General features: G+C 44.1%; 1 protein-coding gene across 1 annotated transcript in view; it reads right to left on the reverse strand.

The window, feature by feature from the left end:
- Positions 1-25,777, reverse strand: part of ALDH2 (aldehyde dehydrogenase 2 family member) — a 1,229,710-nt gene that overhangs the window by 196,086 nt on the left and 1,007,847 nt on the right. The window lies entirely within an intron of this gene.

Genomic DNA, 25,777 nt, shown 5'->3' on the forward strand with positions numbered 1-25,777 from the left:
ATTTTTATTTTTTACATTATAATTGTCACCTCTATTTATATAATGGAAATCCTGCTTCTGGACTCCACGGAAAATGAAACTTCCCTGCTGGACATACCTGTTTTAACAAATATAAATAAATAATAAAGGTGAATAAAATTCATAAACGTGGCAGAAATACAATAGAATAATAGCTTCCGACCTTGACAATGCTCAGCCTGCTACTCACTATACTTAACTAATTATGGTTTCAGCCAAGGGAGTCCAAGCAATCACATGACTGCAGTGCAAGGCAAGTTGCATAGCTGCTGACAAGCTTTTGCAGAAATATTTGGCAGTATTAGAATTCAGATTAGTTCACAGACTTGAAAATACTTCTCTGTATAACAAAATCAACAGTTTTGCACCTGCCCAACTAACGGTGGGAGGGTACACTTGTCCTTGGAGTGATTTTAAAACTAGTCAATAATTACAAAATCGGCAACATTTTCTCAGAATTGTTCACTTGGTTTTGATTTCATGACATGCTGAGTGCTGTTCTGGAATGTTGCAGTACCCAAAGATGAGGCAAGAAAGTAGAACTCTAAGCTAGAATATAATAACAGTGTCACTTTTTGCTTCCAGATCCTCTGCATTAATTAGTGTCCATCAAATGCTTAAGTCCTGAGTATGTTCTGCCTTTCCGTGATGCCCCTTCTAATATTTCAAAACATTCTAATTTGTCACCAAGAGAAATATATTTTTCACAGAGTGACTGCATGCCACTCCTCAACTGTCTTGCACAATGTCATATGGATTAAACAAAAAAATTAACATTGCTTTTACCCTTTTAGTCATGTGCATGCTGCTCTGCAGTTTATTGATTAGTTCTGGGTAGAGACATTATCTTTCTGCTTTCTTAGTTGACAATTCTTATTCATAATGCTGGTGGTACACCCAGAGGTTATGGTAATCAGCTATGAATAAGCATGGCACATCAAAGTGATCTCAGTTTGAATGTTGAGCCTTTGAACAAACACCTCTATGTATAAATTAGGTAAGTGTTATTTAACCCACTCAAAAATTCTAGATCAACCCAGGCAACAGACACTTGCTTACTCAAACACGTCTCTCAGCTAAAATGGAAATACTATGTTCTGTATTTTTGGCTTTTGTTCTGACCACACCATAAAGTGTTTTCTTCTATCCTTCCTCCAAGAAATTTATAGAATTTAAGTGGGAGAAAAAGCCACTGCGATCATTATACCTATCCTTCTGTGATGCGCAGTCTAGGCCATCCTATTACTGCCCCTCTCTATCACAGCTGTTCATCAGATCCTATACTTCAGCAGGAAAGAATTACTGCAGGAGGTCCACATCTAGTATGCCTGAATACTGCAGCTAGCTCCTTTGTAGCTACTTCCCTTTCTGCTACTGACTTTGTTGCACAGCCTAACAGGAGTCCAAGATCTCACAGCCCCTGAGTGAAATAAAAGTACAACATATCTGTATTGACATCTTTTAACCTTCCAATCGTGTTTTTTTCTAGTTCTGCCACCCTACAAGTCATCTACAGGCCCTAAGTGCCCAAATGTCTACCCCCATTTTCGTCTAAGAAATATGTTCATAGGTGTTTACTTTTAGTTATGTACTTACCATAACTTTAGATGTTTGGGATCCATCTCGCCTACATTCTGTGCTGATGGGCTCGGAGCCGATCCCTCGGCTCCGACTCGGCACGCTATGCTATAGAGCGAGGCCTCTTATTGGCTGAGCTATTTCTTATCCCAGGATGCACCACCACTAATCCCCAGATCTTGTTTGTCCGCATTCATGCACACATGCATAACTTGTTTATATAACATTGTTAGATGTTTCAAGATGAAACAACAGGATTCGGACCTTCTGATATCCTCTGATCTCCAAGGAAGGGGGAAGGAGGGTGGGTTATTAGGGATGTAGGTGAGATGGATCCCAAACATCTAAAGTTATGGTAAGTACATAACTAAAAGATGTTATGTGATCCTATCTCGCCTACATTCTGTACTGATGGGACAGCGTCCCTAGCGCCTAAATCCTGGGTGGCTCATTGGAAAACACTCCTGAGCACTGTGGAACCAAATGAAGCTCGTCCTCTAGACGCCACATCCAATTTGTAGTGGGAAAGGAAAGTGTGCGGGGAAGACCATGTAGCCGCAGCACAAATGTCACTAATGGCAAGCTTAGAATGAAATGCTATCGAAGTAGCCATAGCCCTTGTAGAATGAGCTTTGACAGAGGTGGTAAGCTCTTTGTTAGAATAAGAATAAGCTTGAGTAATACAGTCCCTGATCCATTTGGCAATAGTGACCTTTGTGACAGCTTTGCCCAATTTATTGTCTGCAAAGGATACAAACAACTGATCTGTTTTCCTTGTTTGTTTGGTCCTGTCTAAATAAAAACGCAACTGCCTGTGGACATCTAATGTGTGGAATATGAATTCCGCTTTGTTGGAATATTTTGGAAAAAAGACTGGAAGTTCTAATGATTGTTGTAGGCAGAAACTAGAACAAACTTTAGGGACAAATGAAGGATTTGGCCTGAGAGATACTCTGTCTTTGTGAAAAACCAAATACGGGGGTTTTACAGACAAAGCTTGAAGCTCTGAAACTCTTCTGGCAGAAGTAATCGCCACCAGAAAAGCAGTCTTCCACGATAGAAATTTTAGATCACATGTAGCTGCCGGTTCAAAGGGGGATGGAGTTAAGGCGCATAACACCACATCGAGATCCCATGGAGGAGCAGGATGAGAAATCGGAGGTATTAAAAGCGCAGCACCTTTCAAGAAGGTCTTACACAATCTGTTGCTCATTAAAAGTGGGTTTATCGATTCGTGAAAATTAGAAATCGCTGCCAATTGAACCTTGATGGTAGAGACTGAAGAGCCTTCACTGAAAAGAGAAGTTAAAAATTTTAGCACTTCTGCCACAGGAATAGTGATGGGATCCAGGCCCCGGAGTTGAGCCCAAATAGCAAATCTTTTCCATTTGCTAGAATACAGTTTCTTTGTAGCAGACTTATGGGCCGAAGATAATATGTGTACAACCTCTGGATCCAATGTATGACTCCTGACTATAGTCGGAAGAGGAGGAGCCAAGCCGTCAATTTTAAGGTGTGCAGGGACTGGTGGAACAGTCCCGACTGATGAACCAAACGGTCTGGGATCTTATCCAGGAACCATGGACCTTCCAGAGCATATTTCCGAAGATAGGGAAACCATACTTGACGAGGCCAGTAAGGAGCAACTAAGATCATTTTTCTCCCCAAGAGAGAGATGCCTTTTGGATCACCCTGGGAAGGAGAGGAACTGGAGGGAAGGCATAAAGCAAGCCGGTGGGCCAAGGACGGGCTAGTGCGTCCATGGGGCTCTTCCCCGGAGCTGGGGTTAGGGAGAAGAATTTTTTGCACTTCGCATTTAGTGGAGTCGCGAAGAGGTCGCAACACGGAACTCCCCATCTGCTGAAAATCTGACTTGCAACTGTCATGCTTAGAGACCATTCGTGAGGAGAGAGGATGGTTCTGCTCAGTCTGTCGGCTATCACATTGGACTTGCCCGGGATATGAGTAGCCACTAGAAAGCGTTCGGTCGAGACTGCCCATTCCCAGACTCTCATGGCCTCTCTGCAAAGAGGATAGGATCTGGTCCCTCCCTGTTTGTTCAGGTACCAGACAACTGACATGTTGTCTGAGTGAACGGCAATTACGCCTTGAGGGAGGTAATGGTGAAGGGCTTGTAGGGACAGAAGCACCGCCCTCATTTCTAGAATGTTGATATGAAGTAGGGTCTCTTCTGGGTGCCATTTGCCTTGGACTGACCTGCCCAGGGAATGCCCCCCCCACCCCATCTGGGAGGCGTCCGTGGTCAAAGTGGCCGCAGGAGGAGGTGGAACAAAGGGTCGTCCCTGATCCAAACTGGAGGGCACTAGCCACCAGCGAAGGTCCCGTTTGCATGTTTCCGTGATCCATATGAGGTGACTGAGTGGGAGTTCCTGAAAGGACCACTGAGCTGAAAGGAGCCACTGGAGAATTCTCATGTGCAACCTTGCCAAGGGGACTAGAAGAACCGTGGCGGACATGGATCCCAATAGCTGCAGGACCATCCTGGCTGGGGCTTTGGACCTGGGAAGTAAGGCTCGAACTTGAGTCTGTATGGTTTGTATTCTGTCTGTAGGTAGATAGACCCGCATTTGGTTTGAGTCTATCTCTACCCCTATGAATCTTATTCGTTGAGATGGCAGCAACACAGACTTTGGCCAATTGAAGGTGATTCCAAGGGAATTGCCCAGTGATATAGTGGCTTGTAGGCTCCGCAGTAGTAGATGCTTGGAGGTGGCAGTTAGGAGCCAGTCGTCTAGATACGGAAATACCTGGAATCCTAGACTTCTCAGGTGAGCAGTCACGACTGCCAAGCACTTGGTGAACACCCTGGAGGCTGTGGTGAGACCAAAGGGCAGCGCGCGGAACTGAAAATGACTGCCTCCTAGGCTGAAGTGCAGATGTCTCCTGGACGCTTGATGTACCATGATATGGTAATAAGCGTCCTTGAGATCTATGGAGCACATCCAAACACCTTTCTCCAGCAATGGGAGAATGGTTTGTAGGGTGACCATTCGGAACTTGGACTTTCTGACTGAGCGGTTTAGGATGCTGAGGTCAAAAATGGGCCTCAAGTCCCCGGTCTTTTTTGGCACCAAAAAGAATCTTGAGTAAGTCCCTAATCCGATCTGGTCTACGGGGACCGGTTGGATGACTCCTTTTTGCAGCAGCTTTGAAACTTCTTTGGCTGCAGTATCCCGTTGACTGGGTGGTGGGTCCGGGATTTTTTTGGACTGAGGTGGGGAGTGAGAGAAAGGGATGGTGTAACCTCCGGCGATAATTCGAAGCACCCATCGGTCCTGATTGATACCTTCCCAGGCTTTCAGGTGCTTCGAAAAACGACCCCCGACTGGCTCCGGAGCTGCACAGTCGGGCAATCCCTCAGGGACTGTGAAAGGCTGAAGAGCCACGAAAGGACTCGCGGTCTCCAGTGTTGCGAGGGCCTCTGCCGCCTCTGGGACGGCGTCTTCCAGAAGAATTTCCCCCTCCCCTGCCTCTGGAAGGGGATCATCCTGCTGAGAGGGTAAGGCTTCTGAGATCTGGAACCACATTTTCCCTCCTCTTTTAGCCTTGGGATAAGGCCGAAGGGAGTGGAAAATCGTGCCCACGGCAGTCAGAGTCTTACCCTCCTGTTCAGCGGGTCAGTGTGTCCTTTACCTTGGGTCCAAACAGGGAGGACCCATCAAAGGCGTCGGCAAAGGAAGACTTAAAGGCCTCCACGAAATGACACAGGCGGAGCCAGGCTTGTCTCCGTAGAGCAATGCCTGTACCGCGCTCTTCGCCTTCGGCCGCATAAGAAATGAGCCTCATGGACGAGTTTGAAATGGACGACAATGTAGCCAGCTGAGAGCCAACCGTCTGGACCAGCTCCTCAGGCAGGTTACCCAAGAGGGTATCGGAAAGCTCTTTAATCAGATCCCTCTGAAATCTAGTAAAGTGCGTAAGGTAGTTCAAGGACCTTAATGTAAAGGCCGCTGAACTTAGGTTGCGCTTTCCGTACCGATCCATGCTCCTAGACTCCTTATTAGGAGGATGGACGGACGTCGAAGCCTCTGCTACATCTTGCTGGGTAGCAGATGCCACCACCAAAGCATCTACAGCCACACCTTTGGTTAGAAATTCTTTTTCAGGGGGTGCCGAGAGGAACTTATTCGGACGAACAGGCACCGGTTCCACAGAATCTGGGTGTTCCCACGCCCTTCGACAGATCAAATCCAAGAGCTCGTCGAAGGGCGGAGCCACCCAGGAGGCGGAGGGCTGAGCCCAAGGCCTTAAGTAACACCGACTCATCAGCAGAAGGGGGTTTGGACTGCCAGCCGCCTCGTTGTTTAAGGGCTTCCAGGATGTCTGCAAAGGAGACATCATCCGAGGACGACTTAGTGGACTCCTCTGCATCATCGAGATCAGTGTCTGATGTAAGAGACTCATCAGGGGAGTCAACGTGCTTCCTCTTGCACGATCTTTTCCTGGGGGGTTCTTCCGAAGAGGCTTCAGAAGGACCTCCAGGAGGGGGGAAACCCCAGTGGGGGTAACCTCAGGCCCTGGGGCTCCGCTGTCTAAGGACAGGGGGACTGCCAAAGACCCAGTCTCGGTATGCAGGGAAGGAGCTGGGGAGACCGTGGAGGTAGCCAAAGAAGATTTGGCTAACGCACTCCTCATAGCCCTGAAGGCGGGACCACCAGAATCCTGGGAGGGTCCCACCTCCGTGGCCACGACAGTAGACGGCACTCCCGCCGCCGACGCACCAAGAGGGAGACTTGGGACCGAAAACATCAATCCCGAAGCATCCCCCCTGGGGCAGACGGAAGAAGTCCGTGTACTGAACTCCGACCCAAGAGCCGGAGTTGGAGTAAGGGTTGGGCCCGACCCTAAAACCTCCACCGGTTCCACCAGCACCGGCTCCAACGGTGCCGAGGCTGTTGGAGGAGGAACCATAGGCCGAATGGGCTGGAGCCGAAACTAGCTTTTGGAACACCGGAGACTGGAAAAGTCTTAGGAGCACCCTGTCGATGTCCGAATCAGACATCTTGGATGATCTGGAGGATACCGATCGGGCCCGAACCGATTTCTCCATCGGCTCCAAAGGACTAGGGGACCAGCTCCGAATGGATTCTACCACTATCGGCTCAGAGAGAGATCTCAAGGCAATATCCCTCGGTGCCGATAAGGACTTCGGCTCCGAAGGGGAAGAGTCTGAGCCGGTAACCCTCATCGGCTCCAATATCAGTGGAGCCGATGAAGGTGACCCGCCTCTCGATGCCCCAGTCCTCGGCTCCGAAACCAGAGGGGTCGAGGCTGGAGGCATCGAGGCAGACCGTTCCGCCCTCGGCTCCGAAGTCCGTGGAGCCAATGGAGAAGTCTGCCTAGGTTTTTTGGCAGTCGGTTCTGACAGACTGGTCGGAGCCGACGCTTTCTTCTTTTTTGAAGGAGAGGGAGACGAAGATAAAGCCTCCTCGAAGGATGGCTTGATTAACCCCTTAAGGATTAATTTGTTTTTCCTCTCCTGGAGGACCCTTGATGAGAAGGCGTGCCACATGCTGCATGATTCTTGTAGGTGCTTGACGCCTAAACAGTAAACGCACGAGGAGTGGTCGTCCGTTATGGACATCTTAAAACCACACCTCGTGCATTTTTTAAACCCGGAGGGTTTATGCTCTTTGGACATGACTAAATTAGAAAAAAACACACCTGTCTAAAGAGAAACACCAAAACTTAATGGTTTAGAACAGAAATATAAAGTTTTTTTTTTTTTTTTTTTTTTTTTAAACACAATACAGATGTACAAGAAAAAATTCCACACAGAAATAGAGAGAGTCAAGACCCTCTAACTTAAACGGGTACTTGACCCACAAATAAAACGCTAAGATAGCAAAAGCAACAGGGGAAGGCCCCTCTAACTAAAACGGGAAACCTTCCCTTGACGAAAAACACAAATTCCTCAACAGAACTGTTCAATACACACTCAAATCACAACAATAGCTGTTAAAACAGCTTTTGGGTTCAAAGCAAGCAAATTCCTGACAGGAAAAGCCTAAATAAATTAGTACTTAGCCCAGCCAAGTTGAGACCACGTCTAAGCTTGTAAGCGGCAAACGAGATCTGGGGGATTAGTGGTGGTGCATCCTGGGATAAGAAATAGCTCAGCCAATAAGAGGCCTCGCTCTATAGCATAGCGTGCCGAGTTGGAGCCGAGGGATCGGCTCTGAGCCCATCAGTACAGAATGTAGGCGAGATAGGATCACATAACATCTAGGCTAACGACCACAAGGACCTTTTTAAGCCTAGCCATGCATCTCAAATCTCTGACGAGTTCTGATACCCTTGATAAGCTTAAGCATGGGCCTGGGAGATGAACCATGTACAGATTACCTGTTTGCATCAGAGACATAGCTGCCAAACAAGGGATGAGTTTCCAGTTACCCATCCAGTTGTCCAAGTAGCACTTATTTATTATTATTTATTTAACATTTGTTGACCAGGTTTGTCCGACTGAACTGAAGAGCCCTTTTTCAGCAGAGGCCCGAGGAGAAAAGCTCCAACATATTATACAATTTTTATTATAAATTAGCATTAAACAGCAATGTTACAGGATTATTACACGGCATTAAGTAGCAATACAATGTTATACAGTGTCAATAGTGAGGAGTATAGTAAAGCTCTTTCAAGATGTATAAAAAGAAATACGTCATTAAGATGAATATAGTTTTTGGGGTAAGTGGTAACAAAAACCCAGTTTTATCATAATGTAGTTGCATGAAAGCAAGACAATTACAATAGAATGTTAATCTGAGGCGATTTACTTAATAAGTGTTAGAAGACAGTAGAAAGAGCAGTCAAGGAAGATTAAGAGAGAACTACTGAGAAGAGTGAGTTTAGGGCAGAAAGTAGATTAAGTTATGGAAAGTAGGGGATGTTTAAGGAGGGAGAGTGCAGTGGCAGGACAAGTGACTTTTAAAGTGCTCTTTGGTGGCTGTCTTAAATTGTTTAGGATGTGTAAACACTTGAATTGGATTAGGGAGGAACTCTGCTTCACATGGATGGGGAGCCTGTTCCATAGATGGGGTAGTCTCTGGGATATATACCTATCTCTCCAGCAGCTCCTATTTATATCACAGGCAAGATTTAAGTCTTTAGAACGGGTAATTCTGGTATTGTTTGTTTTGTGGATATGCAGGAAGTCCATCAGAGTAGGGTCTGACAATGCCCTGTATGCCAGGCATAGATCTCCCCTCAAAAGCCTGTAGGAGACAGAATACAGGGATAGGGTCTTGAGGTGGTCTGCATAGGACATATTACTTATGCCCTGTATTCTTTTAGTGAGGAACGTTTGTGCATGTTCCAGTTGTTGGATATGCCTAGTTAGGTACATACCAAAGGGGGCACTGTACTCAATGATAGGCCTGATGAATGCTGAATACAGTGGAACAATGACTTCCTTGGACTTAGATGCCATACATAAGTTGTGCAACATAGGATGATTTTCTTACCACCGTAGACACACGACGATCAAAGGCTGGATTACTATTTATGTGTGTCCCTAAGTTCCTGACTACTGGGTGAACTCTAAGGGGTGTGTTATCAATATGATAGTTACCAGGAATGGATGGCTTCCCAAAGGATACTATTATGCATTTCTTGGCATTTAGTGTTAGTCCATGACTCTGACACCAGTTGTTTGTCTGTGTCAGTTCCTCCTGGAGAACATTTGTGTCAGTGTGAGACTCAATGACAGGTCCTAATTTGCAATCATCTGCAAATGTAGTCAGCCAGAGACCAGTGACATTGGCCCTGACTTCTGAGAAGTAAATGCCAAAAAGGAAAGGTCCGAGGACTGATCCTTGAGGGACTCCACTTGTGACCAGCTTCTTTGTAGAGGTGGACTCCCCAATTCTAAGTTCCTGGGTCCTGTCTGTGAGCCAGATGGCTATCCACTGGGTGACATGCGGGTTTGTACCTAACCTCTTGAGTTTATCAACAATGCATGAGTGGGGTATTGTGTCAAATGCCTTGGCCAGGTCAAGTTAGGCAGTGTGAACGATTCTGCCCTCATCCATTGCTTTGGTGATCTTCTCAAAGAAGTCCACCAGGTTGAATAGGCATGCTCTGCCCTTTACAAAAACTAAACTGGGTTGGCTCCATTGTCTGGAGGTTTACTATATCACTACAGATCATCTCCATGACAATTCTTTCCATGGCTTTACATATAAGACTAGTGAGACTTATGGGTCTGTAGTTTCCAGGGTATGTAGATGGCCTACCTTTGTGCAGAGGGATGACTGTTGCCTTTCTCCATTCATGAGGCACAAAGCCTGTTTGGAGGCTACAGTTAAATAGTAATTCCAGAGGCCCTGATAGGTCATGTTTCGTGCTATTTAGAAGGCATCCTGGGATACTGTCTGGGCCCATTGTTCTTGGTCTTAGAGACAGCATTAAGGACCTGTTCCATAGTAATAGTAGGGGGAGTTATATTTGATGATACTTCCTGATGGAAGGTTGAGGAGGAGAGAGGAGTAAAGCTGGAGGTGAATTTATCAGTCAAGAGGTTTGCTATATCTTCTGGCTCAGTATAGGTGGCTCCATTTACAATGAGCTCTGCACACAATTGTGTATTGGCTTTGAGGTTGCAGACATAGCTAAAGAATGTTTTGTGGTTGTCCTTGGCCTAGGAGGCCAAACTTACCTCAAATTTGGCTTTGGTAGACTTTGTCCTCTACGTTGTTATGTTTAGTTTAATGAGAGTGCGTTTATCTTGCTGGGTGCTGTACCTCCTAATTATTGCCATGATTTTTCTTCCTCCTGTTATACATCAGATTGATTTTGTGATTCCACTAGGGTGGTTTGTTTTTTGAGTTAGTTCTGTACTTCTTCCTGGTGGGTACAGCTGCCTCTATACAGCTATTAACATACTTGGTGATCTTCTCAAAGAAGTCCACCAGGTTGAATAGGCATGCTCTGCCCTTTACAAAAACTAAACTGGGTTGGCTCCATTGTCTGGAGGTTTACTATATCACTACAGATCATCTCCATGACAATTCTTTCCATGGCTTTACATATAAGACTAGTGAGACTTATGGGTCTGTAGTTTCCAGGGTATGTAGATGGCCTACCTTTGTGCAGAGGGATGACTGTTGCCTTTCTCCATTCATGAGGCACAAAGCCTGTTTGGAGGCTACAGTTAAATAGTAATTCCAGAGGCCCTGATAGGTCATGTTTCGTGCTATTTAGAAGGCATCCTGGGATACTGTCTGGGCCCATTGTTCTTGGTCTTAGAGACAGCATTAAGGACCTGTTCCATAGTAATAGTAGGGGGAGTTATATTTGATGATACTTCCTGATGGAAGGTTGAGGAGGAGAGGAGTAAAGCTGGAGGTGAATTTATCAGTCAAGAGGTTTGCTATATCTTCTGGCTCAGTATAGGTGGCTCCATTTACAATGAGCTCTGCACACAATTGTGTATTGGCTTTGAGGTTGCAGACATAGCTAAAGAATGTTTTGTGGTTGTCCTTGGCCTAGGAGGCCAAACTTACCTCAAATTTGGCTTTGGTAGACTTTGTCCTCTACGTTGTTATGTTTAGTTTAATGAGAGTGCGTTTATCTTGCTGGGTGCTGTACCTCCTAATTATTGCAATGATTTTTCTTCCTCCTGTTATACATCAGATTGATTTTGTGATACCACTAGGGTGGTTTGTTTTTTGAGTTAGTTCTGTACTTCTTCCTGGTGGGTACAGCTGCCTCTATACAGCTATTAACATACTTGTACAGAGTTTCTGTGAACAGTTCTGCATAGGCAGAAGTGTTCTCAGGGTTTATAGGGACTTAACATTTTGCCAGGTTCTCACTTAATAGCAGGAGGTTAGCCATAGAATAGTTCCTGAATATTCCCGGTTTACCTGGGGTCCATGTTTTATTCTTACTTCAAAGGAGACAATTTTGTGGTCTGACCTTACCAGGGAAGGCATTACAGCAGGGGGTGTGCAGCACTCTCCCATATTAGTGAGGACCAGATCCAGTATGGTTGCACCCCTGGTTGGTGTATTGACTAACTGGTCCAAGGAGTTTGTGTTTACAAAATCCAGGAATCTGTGTGCATGTATGTTTGCTGTCGTACAGGATTCCCAGTTAACAATGGGGTAATTGAAGTCAGTCATGAATATGGTATTGGGTTGGATGGTGAGTGTTTCTAATAAGTTTAAATATATGGTATGGGTTTCCTGGGTCATAGAGGGGGACCTATAGCTTGCAAGGAAGTGGTATTGGATTTTACCTATGGTGATTTGAACATAGAGCAGCTCAAGTGCATTCTCCTGTTTGACCAGCCCCGAAGTATATTTATTTTTGATGTACATAGAGAAACCTGTGATCCAATGACCTGAGTTGCGTAATGTGGCGGATTCCAGCCCATGATAAGCAACTGATTGTAACTTTCTCCTTACTCAGCCTGGTGAGAGGGACATCACTGTGTCTCCAATGACTAGAATGTTGGACTGTGCAGTGACGTGCCTTATGGGCTCAGAGGTAGAGGCACCATGAGATGTAGCTCTATGTGTTGGTGTGGGTATTGTTTTGAAAGAGTGCATTTAGGGCTGCTGTGGGTTTTTCTTATGTGTACTTTGTGGTTTAGGAAGGTTACATGTAAGTGCCTCATAATATGTGGGTCTGTATGTCTGCTTTGAATTGTGCATGATGGGTGCAGCATGTGTACTACTTACAACTTTACTGACATTAGGAGTACTTTTATGTGAGAGCTTTGCCGCCAGTGACGTTGTATAAATACATCTCTCACATACCGTATCAGTTTGTTTGAGAATTAACTAGTTATCAGTAAACAGGAGGCAATTTCTACATTGCCTCAGGATGCCCATATCCACCAAGCCAGTAGCAGAGAGAGTAGGAAATTCATATCCATGGCAAAAGACCTTTTTTAATTGATTAGACTGTTGGAGTGAGAATATCAATTACTGTCAGGAGTATCCAGTGTGCAACTATGTGGACAGTGCTTGCACTGCAAACTAGTTGTCCTGTGTGCAACTAGATATTGGTGAAATGTCAGTTGTGCTTTTACAGGAAAAATGTCACTCAAGGTGTCTGAGTCTGTACAGAGCACTGTCAAACACTTGAGGGGAAATTAATACGTAGACCCTAAATATTTAAGGATGAAGTATTTAGGCAGATATTCTGAAGTTAGAAAGAAATCGAGCAGTACTTACTGAAAACAAAGAATTAGCTTGTCAAAAATGATGAAAAGAGGGGAGTTGCATGAATGGCTATTGCCTGGGTACTACTAATGCTGGTCTCACCACAGCTTCACTCTGTACGGATACAATACTCCTTTGCTTCTTCTCTCACCAGAAGCAAAATGTTAGCACCAATCTCAAGAAGAGAAGCAGGTCGCAGCCTGTTTGGTGATCCACAGTCTTGTCCCAGATGATGCAAGGGTCTGTAGGCTTGTAGCATTTTTCTGGTAGATGCCTTGAATAGCAACAGACCAATCAGTTACGTTAAGCACAGAGGCACTCACTCTCCAACCAGAAAGAGTCAGGAATCAATGCACTCTTCTCCTACTTTCACCAGGATTAGAGTATAAGCACAGATTCTAAGTGGTCGCCTATAAAGCAGTTAGTAGGCTCTGTGGTGATCAGCAGTCTCCAGGAAATAATGTCACTGTACTCCTTTTCTCACCAGGAGAAAACAAAAGCACTAATCCAATGATGACTACTGAGAGGAAGAATGTGGGCTCTCCAATAACTGGTGGTCTTGCAATAGATGCTTAAACGCAAGACGATAAAAATGGTTTAATCCTAAACACTGCAGCGTGCACTAAGCAGTTAGACACAAAAGTGGGTAACTTGTCTAAAAAGTTAAGTTTTAGTGGAAAGCCACTATTTTCAAAAGATTAAGACACATTGAAATGTTTGGGCACTTTTGTATTCTGGTACTATGGAATACAGTAGGATGATCAATAAATTTAAATAGTTGAAGGGGAGCGATTTCACAAAATTATAATTTTGTGCTTAACTCACACCAGCCAGTAAAAGCAAAGAGGAAACAAGATATATGGTCAAATTAACATAAGGAGCAGGCAGCTAGAAAGATAGTGGTGTTTAAGAACACAACAGTAACAGGGTGAGACAGTGGGAAAATTTATGTCTGATTCACAAGAGACAGAGCTGTGGCTGTGGTCTCTTTTCAAGTTTTAATATGCAGTTAAAAGCAGAACACAGGTAACACACAGTGTAAAGAAAACAAATCACAGTATACAAAACAGAAAAAGACAATAAAGTAATACAAAATACAAGAAATAAAAAGCAAACTAACCTTCCTCTCACAACAAAATGTCTCAGAGTCTGGGTGAGCCTTTCCAGTAAAGCTCTGAAATGTTTTATTTTACCCTTTAAATAGTAGGTTTAGTTCCTATCTCCACCTCCTCAGTTCACAGATGATTAACCTTAACTGACCTGTTCTAATTTATGTGCGACTCCTTAATTGACCTGTTCTAATTTCTGTCTGACTCACAAGAGACAGAGCTGTGGTCTCTTTTCGAGTTTTAATATGCAGTTAAAAGCAGAATACAAGTAATACCCAGTGTAAAGAAAACAAATCACAGTACACAAAATAGAAAAAAAGACAATAAAGTAACACAAATTACAATAAATAACAAGCAAACTAACCTTTCCCTCACAGCAAACTGCCTTAGAGTCTGGATGAGTCTTTCCAGTAAAGCTCTGAAATGTTTTATTTTACCCCAAAAGGCTTTAACCTAGTCATCACAGACCATCCACCTTCATAAGCTGTGTCCTATTTTCTGAGCCATCTTACAAATGTGAAATTCTTTCTGAAGTGCAGTATGCAGAATGGGATGCATTACTCTAAATGTAGTCTCACAACCTCTCACCGGTGAGTTATACTAGGGTGGTGAATTCAGCACACATAAACCACGTAAGCCACAGCAGTCTAGCTGCCCTGCTCACTGCCACCTCATAACTCGTTTAGGTTAAGAATTACAAGTCTTCCAACTGCTTTACATAAGTTATCCATTCCATGCCTGTGCTCCCTTCCCAGGTTCCCATCCTAATTAGAAAGCATTTATTCTCTGTAAACCTCAGTTGTCACTATGTTTAGGCTGTGAATTTATCTATGTATTTCTTATATATGATACCCCATTAGACATTACTGGGAAATTCTGTTATTTTAAGAGAATACATTTTTCCTGATATCCTAAATGTACTGCATGACATTATTAAAACACACACATATATTGTATTTGTCAAAAACGTAATTACTTTGTTAGTGCTGTTTCTGTACTAAATGGACCTAAAAATGCTTGGTATACTTTAGCATACAGTTACCTTGTTCTTTCTGTATCATGTGTACCTGAACAGCTTAAGTTACCATTTAGTTTTTCTTATATCATGCTGTTAGATCTTTTTTTACTGTATGTTTTTGATATGACTTTGTTTTAAAATGCTTGAATGTTTTGTTTAGGGGCTTTGCATTTTTTCAACTTGCTACGCTATCTATGTTTGCTCTGAGTCTTAGCTTAATGCATACAGTTAATATATTCCCTCTTCTAATGACTTGGGTTGAGGCTGAACAGGGTTCAGTAGTACAAGCTCACTTACCAAGGTAACAGATGCATGGATACTTACTTAGTAACCAGGTTACTGGACTTGATCTAATGGGATGTTGTAGGTCAAGGTGCTAGACAGGCTGAGGCTGTCCTCCTTAAAGGAAAAGTCAATAGTGACATATAATATGAATCCACAAAACTATTAAGAGGAACTGTAACTGAAGATAAAGAATGGTGGTTAAGAGAGGTGGTAAGTTCAAAACTGGAAGTTGTGCATGTCTAAAAAAAGAAGTTATGTACTCGCTATAGCATTCCATGTTTGTAGTCCATCTCGCCCTTCATTCTTACATATGGGTTTGGAGCCAATCCTCGGCACCAGCTCGGCCGATTACAAAGCTCAAATTCTCTTAGTTGGCTCATGGCCAGGTAGGTTTCCATAGTGCACTAGTAAGAATTCCCAGATCTTGTTTGCTCATGACTATAAAAGTGATAGAAAGGTTAACCACAAGCAACAACAAAGATGAAAGGTCTCCACCCTACCAAAGGCAATACTATCCTGTCTCCAGATCCCCCAAGAATACATGGATGGGGGTAGGTGGGTGGGTTCGTAAGAATGAAGGGTGAGAGGGACTACAAACATGGAACGTTATGGTGAGTACATAACTTCTTTATGTTCTGTAGTCCTATCACGCCTTCATTCTTACATATGGGACAGCATCCCTAGCACCATTTTCTCAGGTGGCTCACAGGAATATACCCATAAAAACCGTGGAACCAAAGGAAGCTCTACCCTTGAGGTCAAATCCAATTTGTAATGAGTAATGTATTCCCTCTTCTAATGACTTGGGTTGAGGCTGAACAGGGTTCAGTAGTACAAGCTCACTTACCAAGGTAACAGATGCATGGATACTTACCTATTAACCAGGTTACTGGACTTGATCTAATGGGATGTTGTGGGTCAAGGTGCTAGACAGGCTGAGGCTGTCCTCCTTAAAGGAAAAGTCAATAGTGACATATAATATGAATCTACAAAACTATTAAGAGGAACTGTAACTGAAGATAAAGAATGGTGGTTATGAGAGGTGGTAAGTTCAAAACTGGAAGTTGTACATGTCTAAAAAAAGAAGTTATGTACTCACTATAGCATTCCATGTTTGTAGTCCATCTCGCCCTTCATTCTTACATATGGGTTTGGAGCCAATCCTCGGCTCCGACTCGGCCGATTACAAAGCTCAAATTCTCTTAGTTGGCTCATGGCCAGGTAGGTTTCCATAGTGCACTAGTAAGAATTCCCAGATCTTGTTTGCTGCTGATTATAAAAGTGATAGAAAGGTTAACCACAAGCAACAACAAAGATGAAAGGTCTCCACCCTACCAAAGGCAATACTATCCTGTCTCCAGATCCCCCAAGAATACATGGATGGGGGTAGGTGGGTGGGTTCGTAAGAATGAAGGACGAGATGGACTACAAACATGGAACGTTATGGTGAGTACATAACTTCTTTATGTTCTGTAGTCCTATCTCGCCTTCATTCTTACATATGGCACAGCATCCCTAGCACCATTTTCTCAGGTGGCTCACAGGAATATACCCATAAAAACCGTGGAACCAAAGGAAGCTCTACCCCTTGAGGTCAAATCCAATTTGTAATGAGTAATAAAGGTATGAGGGGTAGCCCAAGTTGGTACTGCACAAATACTGCCAATTGCAACTCTGGCTTGAAAGGCAGCAGATGTACATCGGGATCTTGTGGAATGAACCTTAATTTTAAACGGAAGGTTCTTTCCACTGGAAGAGTAGATAAAAAAACATACAGTTGGAAATCCAATTAGATAGAGTTATTTTAGAGACTGGCAGACCTATCCTAGTTTCAGAAAAGGATATAAACAACTGGTCTGATTTTCTAAGATCCTTAGTTCTATGTAGGTAGAACCGTAACTGTCTGTGAACATCAAGTTGATGAAGTCTATATTCTGCACTGTTTGAATGATTAGGAAAAAATACAGGCAGCTCAATAGTTTGGTTCAAATTAGACTGAGAGCAAACTTTGGGGATGAAGGAAGGGTTTGTACGAAGGGAAACTCTGTCTCTATGAAAAATCAAGTAAAGAGGTTTGACTGGCAGTGCTTGCAACTCTGACACTCTTCTAGCGGATGTAACAGCTACTAGAAAAACGGTCTTCCAAGAGAGAAACTTCAGTTCACACAAATGCGCGGGTTCAAAAGGTGGGGAAGTAAGTTTGGACAGAACGAAATTTAGATCCCAAGCCAAGGAGATACAAGTTCCTGAAAGGGAGGTCTCAGCAAGGTAGTGCCTTTAAGGAAAGTTTTACACAATCTGTAAGCCATCAGATTAGGCTCATGTTGTCCCAAATGAAAACTGGATATCGCTATCAGTTGAACTTTAATTGTAGCAGCAGCTGATCCCTGATGGAAAAGTTTGCTTAGGAATTCTAACACCAAGGGGATGGATGCTGTATGAGGATCTACATTTTTCTCTTTTGCCCAGATAGAAAATCTTCTCCATTTGCTAGCGTATAATTTCCTCATGGAAGGTTTGTGGGAAGACATGAGGATATGGGTCACAGCAGGTGAAAAATCATGAAGCCTGACTAGGGTTGGAAGTGGAGCAGCCACACTGTCAAGTTGAGGGTGTGGAGGCAGGGGTGAAGGGAGCCTGACATGTGTGTCAAGAGGTCTGGAACTGGGTCCAGAGTCCATGGATCGTCTAGGAGATAAGGCCTAAGAAAGGGGAACCAAATCTGATGACGCCAGTAAGGAGCGATCAGAATAATTTTGCTTCCCAAGGACTTTGCTTTCTGGATCACTTTTGATATGAGCAGAAAGGGGGGAAATGCATAAAGAAGTCCCGGAGGCCAATTGTGAACAAGTGCATCTCTCGGTGACCCACCCCCCCCAGAGGGGGGATAAGGGAGAAGTAGCTGCTGCATTTGGCGGTGATTGGACTGGCAAACAGATCGCAGCAAGGCTGTCCCCATTTGCGGAAAATCTGTTCCGCTACTTTCTGATTCAGAGACCAAAGGGCAGAGCACGAAATTGGTAATGACTGGCTCCCAGGCGGAAGCGTAGATGACTCCTTGATGCTCTGTTGATTTTGATGTGGTAGTACACATCTTGGAGGTCTATGCAGCACATCCAATTGTCTTTCCCTAATAGAGGGAGTATAGACTCCAGGGTTACCATTCGGAACTTGGACTTCTTTACTGATTCATTTAGTTTGCTGAGGTCCAAAATGGCCCTCCAGTCTCCTGTTCGTTTTGGGACTAAAAAGAATCTGGAGTAAGTTCCGGATCATATCTGGTCTGGAGGGACGGTTTGGATGACTCTCTTTGAAAGCAACTTCTGAAATTCTATGTTTGCTTGATCCCTGTGATTGTGTGGAACACCTGGGATCTTCTTGGGGGTGTGGAGTGGAAGAAAGAAGGGTATGGAGTATCCTCTGGTGACTATTCTTTGTACCCACTTGTCTTGGGTGAAGTTGAGCCAGGCTTCTGGATACAAAGATAAGCGATCCTGGACTGGCTCCAGAGAAGTGCAGCCGGGACCCACATCAGGAGCGCTGATAGGGATGGCCACGAAAGGAATCGCGGCCACCCTGGTTTAGCGGACCCCCCTGCCTCTACGGCGACGTCTACCATTAGCTCCTCCTCCCGTGCCTCTGAAGGAGGAATCACCCTGTGCATCCGGGAAAAATCTCTGGGATTTCCTGAACTACATTTTCCTGCCTCTCTGACCCTTTTGTCTAGAAGGGACGGTAAAACATGCTCCCACGGCACAGAGAGTTTTCCCTTCCTGTTCGCACTTGGTGAGTGTATCTTTTACCTTTGGTCCAAACAAAGAGGAACCGTCGAAGGGGGCGTTGGTAAAAGTAGATTTGAAGGGCTCTGCAAAATTGCATAAGCGCATCCAGAAGTGTCTCCTAAGGGGAAACCCCTGAACCTGCTGCCCTACTCACTCCATCTCTGCATAGGAGATCAGCCTCATGGAGGAGTTAACAATGGAGTTTATGGTGGACAACTGAGCAGTAACTTTCTCAGGGACTCCTTCAATTGATGTAACTTAGAGAGTATCTCCTAACTCCTTTAGGAGATCTCTTTGAAGCCTAGTAAAATGTGTGAGATAATTCAGCGATCTGAGAGTAAAAGCCGCTGAAGAGAAGATACACTTCCCGTATCTATCCATTGCTCGAGACTCCTTGTTCGGTGGGTGGACAGACGTAGAAGTCTCTGCTAGTTCCTTCTTTGTGGCTTCCACCACCACCACCGTGGCATCTACAGGTACACCTTTGGTCAAGAACTCATTTTCTTTGGGGGCTGAGAGAAATCTGTTGAGTCTTCTGGGGACTGGTTCCACAGCATCAGGAGTTTCCCACAGCTTTCGACTAACTAGGTCCAGGAGCTCATTAAAAGGTGGAGATACCCAAGAGGCTGAAGGTTGAGACCTGAAAGCCTTCAGGAACACTGACTCCTCATCAGAAGCGGTGAAAGTGGGCCAGCCGCCTCTCTGCTTTAGGATCTCTAAGATATCTACAAAGGAGACATCATCAGAGGATGACCTGGGGGACCCTTCTGACTCCTTGAGGTCAGTGTCCGTGGTTATAGACTCATCCGAGGAGTCTACATGCTTCCTCTTGCATGTTCTCTTCCGAGGGGGCTTCTCAGAAGGGTATTCTGGGGAGGTCTCGGAAGATGGGGGGGCCACCCAACTGGGGCTCCTGAGGCTGCTGGTCTCTGCTGTCCAGAGAGAGAGAGAGATGGTGCTAAGACAGAAGTCGGTGCTTGAGGAGGAAGAGTATTGGCACCCTTGTGCGGAGCTGACGACCGAAACAGCACTCTCCTCATCATCTCGAATGCAGATCTCTCTGGCTCTGAGGACAGCCCCGGTTCCGGGGAAATGGAGGTAGCCCTCTGCTTCAAAGCGATCGGCTCGGAGATAGATGTAGGGTCTGAGCTCAACCTAGCCGATGCACCGAGAGGTAGGCTCGGCACAGCTGAGTTTCGGGTCCAAGCGTACCTGTCGGGGCCGACTGGTGAGCTTCAGCTACTAGACACCAAGGACGGCACTGGAGGTATCGGAGTGGAACTCGGCTCAGAGACAGCCCAAGGGGTGCTGGAACCGAGGGTTCCACAACAGGTGGCACAGAAATCTCTGGCTCCAAAGGACCAACACAGCTCGGAGAAAGAACAACAACAGGGAGAATGGTCTTAGATGGCTCCGGAACTGACTGGGTTGGAGCCAGCAACAATTTTGGTAAAGCAGATGACTTCAAAACTCTAAGCACTACTCTCTCTACAGCCTCTTCCAAAAGGCTCTTGGAGGATCTGGATGACAGGGTAGGCAACCTAGATCTCTGTAAGACTGGAGATCGTAAAGTTGGGAAGAATGGCAATAGGTCTCTAGACCGGCTCCGATGCAATTTCTCAGTAGTCGGCTCCGAAAGACTTGGGGCCGACACTGCAGTGTCAACATCGATAACCTCGACTGGCTCCAAGGACAGTGGAGCCGAAGAGGTAGAAGGCTTATCCAATTTTAATGTTTTCTGAGGAGATCCAGACAAAACAGTTGGTGCAAGAGAATGTCTCTTTGCCGACATGACCTTCTCTTTCTTTGAGGGAGACTTGGGGGATGATGAAGAGCTGGCTAATTCTTCCTTGAAGGAAGGCTTAGGGAGACCTTTCAGTATTAATTTGTTCTTCCTTTCTTGGAGAACTCTGGAGCTGAAGGAGTGACAGAAAGAACAAGTTTCCTGTAGATGAATGGCTCCGAGGCAGTAAAAGCAATTACTATGCCCATCAGTAATTGACATTTTTTGTGAGCACTTAAGGCACTTTTTAAAACCCGAAGGTTGATGATCTTTGGACTCCTTCGACATGCTTAGTACAAACAGAACTTCTATAAAGGCAGAAGAGAGGACAAGGTCCTCTAACTTAAACTGGCCTCACCCTGTAAGAAAACTACACACAAAAAACACAACCGAGGACTAGGGCCTCTAACTTAAATGGGCCTAGCCCCGCTAAGATAACTCACACACAGACGAAAAAACAACAGAGGACTAGGTCCTCTAACTTAAACGGGTCTAGTCGTGTTGTGGAAAAAAACACCAGAAAAGTTAAATAGAGGACTAGGTCCTCTAACTTAAATGGACCTACCTGCTGGGAAACAGGAAAGAAGCTAAGTTAGAAAAATACCACAAATTGTAAATTTTAAACAGCAGGCAAAAACTAGCTAATAATACTAAACGACACTGCACACAATATACTGTTCTATAGAAAACTGGAAAAACAAGATCCTAACACAAGCGCGGACCTACACTAATATGAAACTATGTCAAAAACTAGCACACAGAAAGGATACCACTTGGAGAACAAAAACGGGCCAACAAGTTCTCAGCAATAACTACGGAAATTTTAGCAAAAACACACTACTATTTACTACCTATGAAAAACTATTACTAAAACTAAGCTATCTTATAAGCAGAAATATCAATAAGAACTATAATAGTATGAAAAATATGCAACTTAGCCACGGCCAAGCAAGAAGCACTTCTGAACTCGTAGACGCAGCAAACGAGATCTGTGGATTCTTACTAGTGCACTATGGGATACCTACCTGGCTACGAGCCAACTAAGAGACTGAGCTTTGTAATCGGCCGAGTCGGAGCCGAGGATTGGCTCCGAACCCGTATGTAAGAATGAAGGCGAGACAGGACTACAGAGCATCTACCATTTCACTGAGATGGTGATGGGAAACAAACGGGCTTTTGGGCTAGGTAGTACAGACCAGTGCAAATAATGGTAGTTTACCTCCATATCAGGTAACTGCCAAAAACTGGGTCAAATAAACAGGGCATAATAACTTACAGATGTCCTTTCAAAAGAAAAATCATAAGACAGAGAACATACAATTTCTGCAAGGCGTACAGCCTTCCTTCTTCCACCAAATGGGGAACTCTGCCCTCCCACATCACTGTACATCTCTATTAGAACTCTGAGACAGTGGTAGTTTATTGAAAGGCATACATGTTTCATGTAAACCACAGTGTACCTCATCCTGACTGTGTGCAATCAAGCAGTTGTAATCTATGGGAAGCCCCATATATGGGGGATGAACATGGACTGCTCACCCCCAAATAATATGCAACTCTAAAATAACAGCTTTCCAAATATATCATTTTGGTGGCACTGTTATTTGGTCATGTCTTCATTCAGCATTTCTCCAGCACATAAAGGTAAAGTAGAAGTCTATAGAACAGTAATCCTATACTTTGAATTTGAAGCACATCTTCCATGTAGGCTATAAGTCATTTTAGAGGACTACTTCATAGTCCAGCATTGCTAAGACTGATGAAGAGTGGTTAATGGTCCACAGATTTGAAGACATTGGCTAAGCCCACAAACACAACTGCAAAAGGCACTTATCCCTGTCTTTGAGAACAGCACTGAGGCAAAGTTAAGTGGAAACTGAAACAGCTATGCCTCAAAGACAGGGAGGCAGACAAACCACTGTGCATAATGCTTTCCAGAAAACAGAGTGCATTTCAGCAAACGTTCCTTACCCATTTTGGCTATGACCCTTTTAAAAGGGAATGAAGGGAGATATAACTTTTCAGTAGTTGGAGACTCTTCATAAGCTTTCAAACAACAAAAGGAATGGTGTAATGATTTTTACATGAGGAAGGGGTACTGTTGTCTAGAATATTATGTTAATAGGTATGCAATGAGACACTATTTATGTTGACCAGGATGTAAGATGAAACACGTATGGCTTAACTGACGTGATGGTAGTAGGGAAAGTGGAGGTTAGTAGCTTGTTTTGTCGTAATATCCAGGTCAGGGAGACAAGGTGAAGGTACAAAGGATATCCCAACCTTAATGACAGTAAGGAATGTGTCCAATGTTAAAAAGAATGATTAGCTTGTTTATTAGAACTTAAAATAATAGGAATGTAAAAATATAGGTGTAGCACTAGAATGACAAGAATAAATTGTTTGAAAAGGAGAATGAGTTTAACTGCAATAAGACAGGTTTAGATTACAGCTGGGCAACGAAAAGAGGGAAGACGAATAGTCAGCAAGGAGGTGACTCCCATATGTACCTGGGAGTTAAAAGACCTCTGGGATGCTGAAATACTATCAGGGTGGTGTTTCTCATTGAAAGGACTATAAAGTTAAGCTTCACAGATGAACATAGAACGTGGAAAAGTAAGACCTTGTCAGACAACTTAACCACAGCAGAAGAGAGTATTGTGTTGTTTTTTTAAGGAGATGTGAAGTTCCGCAGTGGTTTGGGCAAAGAAATCAGAGTATAAAAGTGTAGAGGGGTGGCTGGGAATAGGAGTGAGGAGTCAGTGAAGTGGGCAGACTTCCTGCAATAGTGGCAGTCAATCAAGTGCACACGCACAAAGAACTTACCAGCACAAACAGAGCATCTGTAATTATCTAAAAATTCTGTGAAACATCTCAGTAATCAAAAGTCTGCACATAAAAATAATAACAGGAAGAGCAAGTTGGTTCCATTCTTTAGCCGATTAAATGATCAATACCAGGGGTTTGTCCCATCAGGTTGGTGAGAAGAGATGAACTACACCATGCAGCTGCGGCCATAACCACAAGTAGGAAGCACAGACTGGGAGGTGGAAACTAAGCAAAATACTAGCTACAACTGGGATTCATCAGGGAAATACTGTCCTTTACAGTGAATAAGATAACACGTGTGTCAAGCTTTGTTTGAAAAGTACATGTTATATCCAGAGCAACAGCAGAGCAACTCCGGCACTTCCAAATTCCTGTAGACCAAGCCATTGTGAGGCCCTATGAGCAACTGTACACAGTGCAACTGAAGTGGGGTAGAAGACACCGGGAAGATGGTGTGGAAAAGCAGCAATGTGGGATAGATGCAGAAAGTTTTTGCTGAATATAACTGTAATGGAGGATACATGAAGACACTTTTAGTTCTGCAAGAAAAATAATAATACTAACCACTAAAGGTTGGCCTGTAACCAAAAAAAAAAAAAAAAAAAAGAAGTTATGTACTCACCATAATGGTCCATGTAAGTTGTCCATCTCGCCTTTATTCTTTACTGATGGGTTCAGAGCCGATCCTCGGCTCCGACTTGGCCAACTGCAAAAGCTCAAGGTCAAAACAGCTCGAGGCCAACTCCATATCCCATGATGCACCCTGATCTTCCCTCAGATCTTGTTTGCTGCCTGACTACCTAGCAGTATAAATATGCCACTCAGAGAGCTGGACAAGAGACAATGCACCATATAAGAAAAGCGATGCTCCTCAAGTAGACTGGATGGGAGTTGGAGGGTGGGATGTAAGAATGAAGGCGAGATGAACAACTCACATGGAATGTTATGGTGAGTACATAACTTTATGTGAAGTTGTTCTATCTCGCCGTTCGTTCTTTACTGATGGGTAGCATCCCAAGCAACACAATTCTCGGGTGGCTCATGGGAGAATATTCCTCAGAACTGTGGAACCAAAGGAGGTCCTGTCCCTGGGGACCTTGTCTACTTTGTAATGAGTGATAAAGGTATGAGGTCTTGACCAGGTAGCTGCTACACAAATAGAATCTAATGGTAACCTTGCAGAAAAGGCTAATGAGGCTGAATCAGCTCTAGTAGAGTGGACCTTTACTTTTTGTTGCAAGGGAGCAATCTCTGAATTATACATGAAAGAAATGCAATCTGACAGTCATCTTGACAAGGTTACTTTTGTCACTGGGGCACCACTTTTTGACTCTGAAAGGGAAACAAAGAGCCGATCCAGTGATTTGAATTGTTTTGTTCTAACTAGATAAAATCGGAGTTGTCTATGAACATCACGTTTGTGCAGCATGTGTTCCATCCTATTTGTGTATTGAGGAAAGAAAACTGGCAACTCAGTGGATTGGTTAAGATTTGTCTCTGAACAAACCTTTGGTAAAAAGGATGGATTAGTTCTGAGCGAAACTCTGTCATTATGGAAAATCAGATAAGGCGGTTTGATGGTCAAGGCCTGCAACTCAGAAATTCTCCGAGCAGAAGTAATGGCTATCAGAAAAATAGTCTTCCATGAAAGGAATTTCAAAGGACAGGTAGAGGATGGTTCGAAAGGAGGTAATATAATTCTGGAGAGAACAAACTTTAGATTCCATGGCATGACTGGAGCCCTGATTGGTGCCCTCAATTGAATGGCACCTTTAAGAAAAGATTTAGCGAGTTGATGCAACATGACATTGGAGCTCTGGAAGCCAAAATGAAAGTTTGAGATTGCTGCTAACTGAACTCTGATGGTAGCTGCAGCAGCTTCTTCGTTGAAAAGTTTAGTTAGAAATTCCAACATAGATGGGATCGGAGCTAGATAAGGATCAACATCATTCTGAGATGCCCATGAGGAAAATCTCTTCCATTTGCTAAGATATAACTTTCTGGTGGATGATTTATGAGAGGCTGTTATAATATGTTGGGCCTCAGCTGAGAGGTTGTAAATCCTGGCTATTGTGGGAATTGGAGCAGCCAAACTGTCAGTTTGAGGGAATGAAGAGAAGGATGAAGAGCCCCTGATGAATGGGTCAAGAGATCTGGGACTGGGTCCAGGATCCAGGGTTCTT

This window comes from Protopterus annectens, chromosome 4.part0, assembly GCF_019279795.1.
Source record: "Protopterus annectens isolate FY-2018-M chromosome 4.part0, PAN1.0, whole genome shotgun sequence".
Lineage (NCBI taxonomy): Eukaryota > Metazoa > Chordata > Ceratodontiformes > Protopteridae > Protopterus > Protopterus annectens.